This window comes from Astyanax mexicanus, chromosome 14 (assembly GCF_023375975.1).
Source record: "Astyanax mexicanus isolate ESR-SI-001 chromosome 14, AstMex3_surface, whole genome shotgun sequence".
Classification (NCBI taxonomy): Eukaryota; Metazoa; Chordata; class Actinopteri; order Characiformes; family Acestrorhamphidae; genus Astyanax; species Astyanax mexicanus.
Genome location: NC_064421.1, coordinates 14,322,702 through 14,331,213, shown reverse-complemented (window position 1 = coordinate 14,331,213; position 8,512 = coordinate 14,322,702). Strand labels below are relative to the sequence as shown.

The following is an 8,512-nucleotide window of genomic DNA, read 5'->3' as shown; positions in this document are numbered from 1 at the left end:
TGAGTAGTTCACTGTTTACAAACTCCAACTCTTGACAACACAACTGGTGGTTTCAAATACGTTTATGAGACCACATGTTCACTAAATAATTTCATGTGTTTTTTTTTCATAGTTTGGATGACTTTAGTATTAATCTACAATAAAGATTTAAAAATATATATTTTACCTCAACTGTATACAGCTCTGGAAAAAAATAAGAGACCACTTCAGTTTCTCAGATTTTTATATTTATAGGTATATATTTGAGTAAAATTAACATTGTTTTATTTGATAAACTACGGTTAACATTTTTCCCAAATTCCAAATAAGAATACTGTCATTAAGATGATTTATTTGCAGAAAATAACAAAAAAGATGCAGAGCTTTCAGACCTCAAAGAATGCAACAATAACAAGTTCATATTCATAAAGTTTTTAGAGTTCAGAAATTAATATTTGGTGGGATAACCCTGGTTTTTAATTATCGTTTCATGCATCTTGGCATGTTCTCCTATACCAGTCTTACACACTGCTTTTGAATAACGTTATGCCACTCCTGGTGCAAAAATTCAAGCAGTTCAGCTTGGTTTGATGGCTTGGGATCATCCATCTTCCTCTTGATTATATTCCAGAGGTTTTCAATTTGCTAAAATCAAAGAAACTCGTCATTTTTAAGTGGTCTCTTATTTTTTTCCAGAGCTGTATATCATATAGTTGACAGAAGAAGGCCTGTCATGTGTGCCAGTGTGCAGCAGCACATTTCCTCGGTTTTGTCAATGAGGCGTGAAGTGCGTGTGTAAGTCCCGCACAGGCCGCTGGTTGGAGCCAGAGGATGCGGTAAAGGCTGGATCCAGGCTGAGCTCGGCGGAGTGAGAGAGTCGGTCCTGAAACAGAGCTACTAACGTCATTCAGCTCAGGCCACAACACCACCGAGCGGAACCAGCAGCGCAAACACACAACTTCAGCAGAAATGCCCGCAGCTCGAGGCGGAGAGCAGGGCGAGGAGTGCGGGGTTTAGTGTGCGGTGTGTGTCGCGGGGATCGGGGGGGAGTCGGGCTGTAATGTAGGGCTTTGTGTTTCTTGGAAGGAAATCCCTAAACTTCACCCAGGAGGGGAGTGCAGGAGGAGGAGGAGCAGGAGGCTGTTGCAGTTCAGCAGAGACTGGGTCGGTGCTGCAGCAGCGCTGGAGGAAAGCAATAGCTAGGACTCCGGGTTGGGAAGGTAAGCTCGAGCTAGCTAGAGTTTCATTGTTTCCTCAGTATTGCGAAAGGATACAAAAAGGATACAAGTGATACAGTGTCGCGAGCGCAGCAGCGGCGGCGGCTCGCTGAGCCATGCCCTCTCATAGTCATGACATGATCGCTAACCTAGGTTAGGTTTGTGTTTTGGTTTGATCGTATTGTTCGTGAAGCTCCCCTCTTTGAGCTCCATGTGTCTTTTTTCAGCGTGCATTCTGCATGCAAAGAAACGGCAACAATGAAACGAAGCCTTTGCATGCATGCAGTGGCACCATATACTGCTTTAGTTCACAAAAGCACGGAGCTCGTGCTAACAAAGCAACCCTGTGCAGTGTGCACTATTCTCACGAGCTTCTTCTTCTGCACGCTGTGGGTATGCTAATCCTCCAGCGTGCATTATGTCGCCATTATAACCTATAGCTATCTTGCATTATATGCTTGCAGTATTTATTTTGCATAAAATATAATTGAACGTGATAATCAGTTAGAGTTCTCCACTCTTTTGATGTAACTAAACGTCCCAGTAGCCGATAGAAAGCAAGAATTGCAGTTTGCAAATGCATCCTTTATCATTCATATTTGCACAGAAGACATGCAGGTAAGCTAGCTAACCTAACCTTTCTAGATAGTGTGTTAGTTGGTTGTTGTGTTTGGATGCTGAGGTGACCTGTTGTTGTATGTTCTATGTTTCAGTGGTTTGTGTCAGTGGCCCTTGCCCTCGTTTCTCCCCAGCCCTTCCCCTTAGCTGACATCATCTGAAATGCAAAGACAGAAAAGACAGTGACAAGACACACTAGCTTGTCTTGGTCTGTAGTTACGAATTCCATACCCTCCTTATGCTTTTCCTTTTGCTTTTGTTTTTGCTTTGTATGTATGTACTTCTTCTATCTTCTATCTTTGTTTTCTATGTCTGAAGTTACCAAGACGCTGTCCATTTGCCAGCCAAATAATCGGAGCCACTGACTGTATTGGTCTGACCCAATGGGCTGGCCAATCATGTTAATCCGGCAAGAAGTGTGTGCAGACTTAGTACTGTATTTCTGTCATTCATGGTAACCATTCTCTAGGCTGTGAATGGTGTGTTAGGATCTTAGGAAAGCCATTTAAATCTGTCACTGCATAACATGCATGTTTTTGCTGTAATAACACTAATAACTTACTATTGAGACTAGGGTTTGTAAACCCTACAATCTATATAAAAGTGGGCAGTGTGATAATATTTTATTGTATTGTGATAAATGTTGTTGAAATTATATGCAATATGCTCTTGTGAGTGTATCAAGAATATTGTCAGTGGAAGCAGTTACAAAAAGTGTAATTGATCTTGTAATTAAACCATTTAGGTGCTAAATCGTACATTTTGTATATTTACCCGTCATCAAGCAACTCATTTTATGTAATTTTGTAGTGGCGAAAATGAAGTCACATACATGCCCTCTACCTCTGTTTTTTGTGTTCTTTGTGTTTATAGCCTGTCTGGGCAGTGCATATATGTTGATATCTAGTGGAAACCCTGTGAAAATCTAGGGCATACCCAAGAGATAAGGCAGTGACTGCCTGCACTCCACTGTGCATGCAAGATGGCAGAGTGTGTAAAGAAACACCCAGGTGGAAGCTGTTATTCTAAGGTTGGAGCCACAATGCTAAGGATGCTTACTAGTCATTAAGGTTATAAAATAAAATTGGCTACTACTGTTGGTGTGTTATTTTCTTTACAAGTACACCAGTTTGCATGAGTGGACTCCAGATGACTGTTTGTACATTGCAGGGATTGCATTATGGAGGAATTCTGAAAATGTGGAATTTACATTTAATGTCACTTATCTCTTTGCCATTAAAAAAAAAAAATCTGCCGATCACGTGAGTCGATCTGCTTACATTTGCAACTGCATCGTGTATCCATCCTGTTTGCACAGAAGACAAGTAAACTAGCTAACCTAGATATTGTTAGATATTGTGTGTGGTTGCTGAGATGACATGCTCACATAATCTGAAATGCAAAGACAGCAAAGGCAAAAAAGGCAGTGACAAGTCACACTAGCTTGTCTTGGTCTCTAGAGCTAAGTGTTCCATACCTTCTTTCGCTTTTGCTTCGTATGCATGTACTATATTTCTGTGTTCTATGTCTGAATTTACCAATATACTCTGTTTTTGCCAGCCAAATAACCCCCACTGACCCACTGACTGTATTTGTCTGACCCAATGTGTAGAATACGTGCTTTATTTCTGGCATGCGTGTTAACCATTCTCTAGCATGGAATGTCCAGTAGGAATGCCACAGCTGGTTGGTGTAGAGGTCGTCTCTATCAGATAAGACTGTCAAAAATGTGGTGCTGGGTTAGAAGAGCAGCTAAATGTGTATAATCCTATGTTTCTGCATAACATGCATGTCTTTGCTGTAATTTTATTAATAACTTCCTAGTGTTTAGGGCTCAGCTGGGTTGAAGCCACAATGCTAACAATGCTCACTAGTCATTAAGGTTAGAAAATAAAATTGGATTATTATTGGAGTTGTAGATATCGCTACTGCTGTATATTTGAATCTGTTTTGAATATAGGAATTTCAGTGTGTGTTATGCAAAACTGATGTACTGTAAAGAAAATGACTCCAGATGACTGTTGCATCTCAGTGGTTGCATGGAGCAATTCTAAAAATGGAATTTCCCTTTTTATATCACTCATCTCTTTACCATAAAGAAAACATCCTCTAAAAATCAGCTGACTTGATATACAGCTGACACCCTCTGTAGATCTAGTACTAGATATATTATTCCCAAGTTAGCTTGCTGATTCATGAGCTGTTCTTTTATGTAAGTGATGAACCATGTACTGTACTGAACTCAAAATAGACAGTTTCACCTTATTATTTAATGCACTTGATCATAACATCATGTGTTAGGACAATCACATAGTTAAATAGTGGGTCTGTAAACTTCCACTGACATGTTGTGGTCTTTTTTATTTATTTATTTATTTTATTTCTTCCATTTTCTTTTTCCTCAATTTAGCTAGGCTGATTCATTCTAGTCAAACATATATATTTCCCGTCACTAGTCATGGAATGGAATGGCCCATCTGTCTTGCACCCACTACTAGGCCTCACTTGAACTTCTCAGCATATTTCACATCGCCTTGCCATAAGCACGCTGGAAAATGTCTAGTCTCACCAGATAGCACCTCACAACATACACAGGAGTGGATATTCCCAAGCACGTTGAACTGTGTATCTGAATTACGTACAACACATCCATTTGTCAATTGTTCTAGTAAATGCTTTTAAATCTATTTTAAATTTGTCTATCAGTGTTGATAATAACATTTTATTTGTCAGATTTTAAAATATACTTTGACTCCTGACTTTTGCTCTACATAAGATTGATTCTGTGAGATTGTGTTGCAGCACCTTTTTAGATTTGATGTTTAAGGTCCATCACCCAGTCATAAACAGAACTAGGCCCAGTTTCCCAAAATCTAAGAATAATTCTAAGTGCTAAGAACATTTTGGGGAAACCTGCCAATCAGCAGTAGTTCACATGCAGACAGACTTAGAGACATGTGCATGTTGTTTATTTCATGTGCCTTGTGTCACTGAAAGATATTACACTTATAAGAAAGCAAGTAAAGTTTGTTCATTCTGGACATTGACAGGCCTTGTGTTAAATATTATTTAAATATACGAAAACTCAGGTTGAGTATTTTTTTTATATAAATTTGCAAATGTAGTATTATATGTATTTGTAGTTTGTTTTTGTTTTAAGCTGAAAACTTTAGAGTTTGAAATCGAAAGATGGATACATCATAAATCATAAGTCCAGATTTTGTTTCTTAATGATTTCAGACAGACAGAAGTGTTAAACATCTTAGAACCTTGGCGTCAGTGGGGGAAGACAACCTATAAGGAACAGCGCTATAAAGTAAATGACACTTAATATGGGTGGCATGGTGTTAGTTTGTGTGTCATACAGCTCCAGGGGCTTTGGGTTGTGGTCCGGTCTCTGTGTATGTGTTTTCTTTCTATCTCCATGTGAATTTCCTCCAGGTATTCCGGTTTCCTGCCACCTCCCAAAACACACATGGTGGGTAAATTGACTACGCTCAATTGCACCATAGGTGAGAGTGTATGAATGAATATTTTTAATTCGAAAGGCTGAAATAGACTGACTGCTTGACCAGGAGACAATCATGCACTCCTGTATATTCAGCTGTTCAATAATGTGGCGTTAGAGTTAGTGGTTCAGACAGATACAGTGGCTTACTTTGTTGGACCCTGAAGAAGCACATGTTAAATCACCATCCAAAGAGTCATAGAATAGGATGCAGTCACTCTGATGCAGAAGGTTATGCTTGATTGAAGCCAGTAGCATGTCCAAGGGGTGGGATTATTATACTTAACTACTTGCAGGTGTTATTGATTTGTGGCAACATTAGAATTGATTTTTTTATAGCTGTGAAATTTACACTACAGGTACAGAAAATTGCTATTGCTGCATCCCATCTGAAAAGTTAGTAAAATCAGAGTGATGTCAAGCAAAGGGTGCAATGGTCAAGTCTTTTATGTGTGTTAATGTAAATATTATGGGGAAAAAATGTTTCATGCACCCCTATTAATCTTAATCATTTTTAGTTCTAAATATTTACTCTGACAAACAGAGTCGCCTGAGGTGTGCTTTTGCATTGTGTTTGCATTGTGTTTGTGTGCATTGCTTGCAGAAATGGCTTCTTTCGCATCACTCTCCCATACAGCTTCTCCTTGTGCAAAGTGTGTATTGTTGACCAATGCACAGTGACACCATCTGCAGCAAGATGATGCTGCAGCTCTTTGGAGGTGGTCTGTGGATTGTCCTTGACTGTTCTCACCATTCTTCTTCTCTGCCTTTCTGATATTTTTCTTGGCCTGCCACTTCTGGGCTTAACAAGAACTGTCCCTGTGGTCTTCCATTTCCTTACTATGTTCCTCACAGTGGAAACTGACAGGTTAAATCTCTGAGACAACTTTTTGTATCCTTCCCCTGAACAACTATGTTGAACAATCTGTGTTTTTAGATCATTTGAGAGTTGTTTTGATGAGCCCATGATGCCACTCTTCAGAGGAGATTCAAATAGGAGAACAACTTGCAATTGGCCACCTTAATACCTTTTCTCATGATTGGATACACCTGGCTATGAAGTTCAAAGCTCAATGAGGTTACCAAACCAATTTTGTGCTTCAGTAAGTCAGTACAAAGTAGTTAGGAGTATTCAAATCAATAAAATGATAAGGGTGCCCATACTTTTGCACCGGTCAAATTTTGGTTTAATGCATATTGCACATTTTCTGTTATTACAATAAACCTCATTTCAATCCTGAAATATTACTGTGTCCATCAGTTATTAGATATATCAAACTGAAATGGCTGTTGCAAACACCCAAATATTTACTAAAAACTAAAAATTATTAAGATTATTAGGGGTGCCCAAACTTTTTCATATGACTGTATATATAAGACTCATACCCAGATGTCTTTAGTGTATATTAAAACCAGTGTAATGGGCCTTTCAGATCCTAATAGTTCCAAATGCTAATAGTAGCAATGATTCAGATCATATTTCCAGTTTAGTTCTGTCCAGTATAAGCCTGTTTTACCTTGCAATTCATTCAGTGTTTTCTCAAGTCATCATGTACTGCAGTTTTCTGCAGCTGAATGAGAGCAATATTTCACTACCCTTTTGTCCTGTTGACTTCTGGAGCGTCTGTTTCCCGTAGCTTCCGCTGTCTGCCACTGTGTGGGCTAAACATGATTGCAGGAAACACAGGCTGCCATTGTTTAGTGTTTATATCTGAAAGAGAATTGTCGACGTTGCTGTATGTTGCATTTTTGACCTCAGGGAAATGCATGGCTGACTGTTCCATATTAGCAAGTATGCGGTGCAGAAACATTCAAACCTGTGGAGTCAGCAGTGTCCCTGCTGGAAAAACATACTGACACAAGCAACAATACATGGTGTTTAAGATGGTATTCCTGTGCTTTTCTTTGAACGGATGGAAGAATGAATTTGTCAGGCTGTGTGGTTTGTGTGGTACCAGAATTTTTCCACTTCTTTATAAAAACACTTGTTGAAATAACAGTCTGTAAAATACAGCCAAGGCAAGAAATCAATGTATAATATAACTGACACTTAAGCATTTTTATTTTTGACCAGACCATTAGGCGTCTATATCTTATTTCAGATTTCACAATCAATTCAGTTCATTCTAAGTATTGTACTAAACTTTAGACCTATTTTAAAGATTCTGAATGCACAGATGACTGCAAGAACTACTTACAGAGAAGCAGCATTTATTTGGCATGTACTTCTTAATGTATTCATTGTCTATTTGTCCTTTTTTAGATGCATTTAATTAAGGTGGATTTCTTGGCTTATCGACATAAATACAATTAGAAGAAAACAATAGTCTGGAAGTAGGCAACCTTATTTTTGAGTTTTTTTTTCAATCAGTCAAATTCTAATCTAATTCTGGAAATCTGGCTAACCTTATCAGCTTTACGTTTTCTATATAAAACATTTGTATGATATGCCAACCTCCTTTTTTTTTTTAAGTTGTTCTTGACATTACACAACCCATCATGCTGCAGCTGTCTCTGTTAAACAAATAGGATGTGGTGAGGCGAAGTGGTAAGTGCACGCGTGCCGTTAGACAGTTTTCCCATTCAAGCACAAACCACCTATTTTCATGTAAGCAAATAAGCAAAAAATGTAGGAAATGACCAACTGTTATTTACTATAGCCCAGAGAAGACTGCATTTATTGTTTAAAAGATTCACCACTATAAAGACAGAGTTGTTTATAAGGGAACACCATGTTTTTTACAAGAAGTAAAAGTTGGAAACAATGTCATGTTTTGAACAAGTCAAAAGAGCAAAAGAATACAAAATTTGTGAACGTTATTAAAGTGATTGCTTTTGTAGTTCTCTACAAACACCATGATATTGTTCTTTATAATGCTATTCCAGGTGGCTTTAGTCCCAGTGTATAAATTGTTCCATTTTTGTCTGTATTGTCACAAGGACAAATAACAAATATCAGCATTTGCATAGACTCCTTTTTGTTGATACATTCCTAAAATATACACAGTAAAAATATTTTATTAGTTGATATTATAATGATACATTTTAATATTTAGTGCAAGTAAACTGTTACATTCACTCCCTTCCATTGTAAAGCACTGATGCCATTTTCTCCTTATACCTCGTTATTTTGGGCAGTGAAAAGCCCTGGGTGTGAATTGCTGTCCTGTGTCCTCAGATGCACGGTCAT

The 8,512-nt window shown here is 38.3% G+C and overlaps 1 protein-coding gene across 2 annotated transcripts in view; it reads left to right on the top strand.

Moving 5' to 3' along the window:
- The first annotated feature begins 817 nt into the window (after window positions 1-817).
- The window catches only part of LOC103040475 (BTB/POZ domain-containing protein 7), a 56,772-nt gene continuing 49,077 nt past the window's right edge, over window positions 818-8,512 (top strand). The window contains exon 1 of one of the 2 annotated variants that reach the window (XM_049463677.1): window positions 818-1,199. The gene's annotated coding sequence lies outside the window, so the exon portion shown is untranslated. The remainder of the gene's footprint in view (window positions 1,200-8,512) is intronic. The other variant, XM_049463675.1, reaches the window with a different exon arrangement.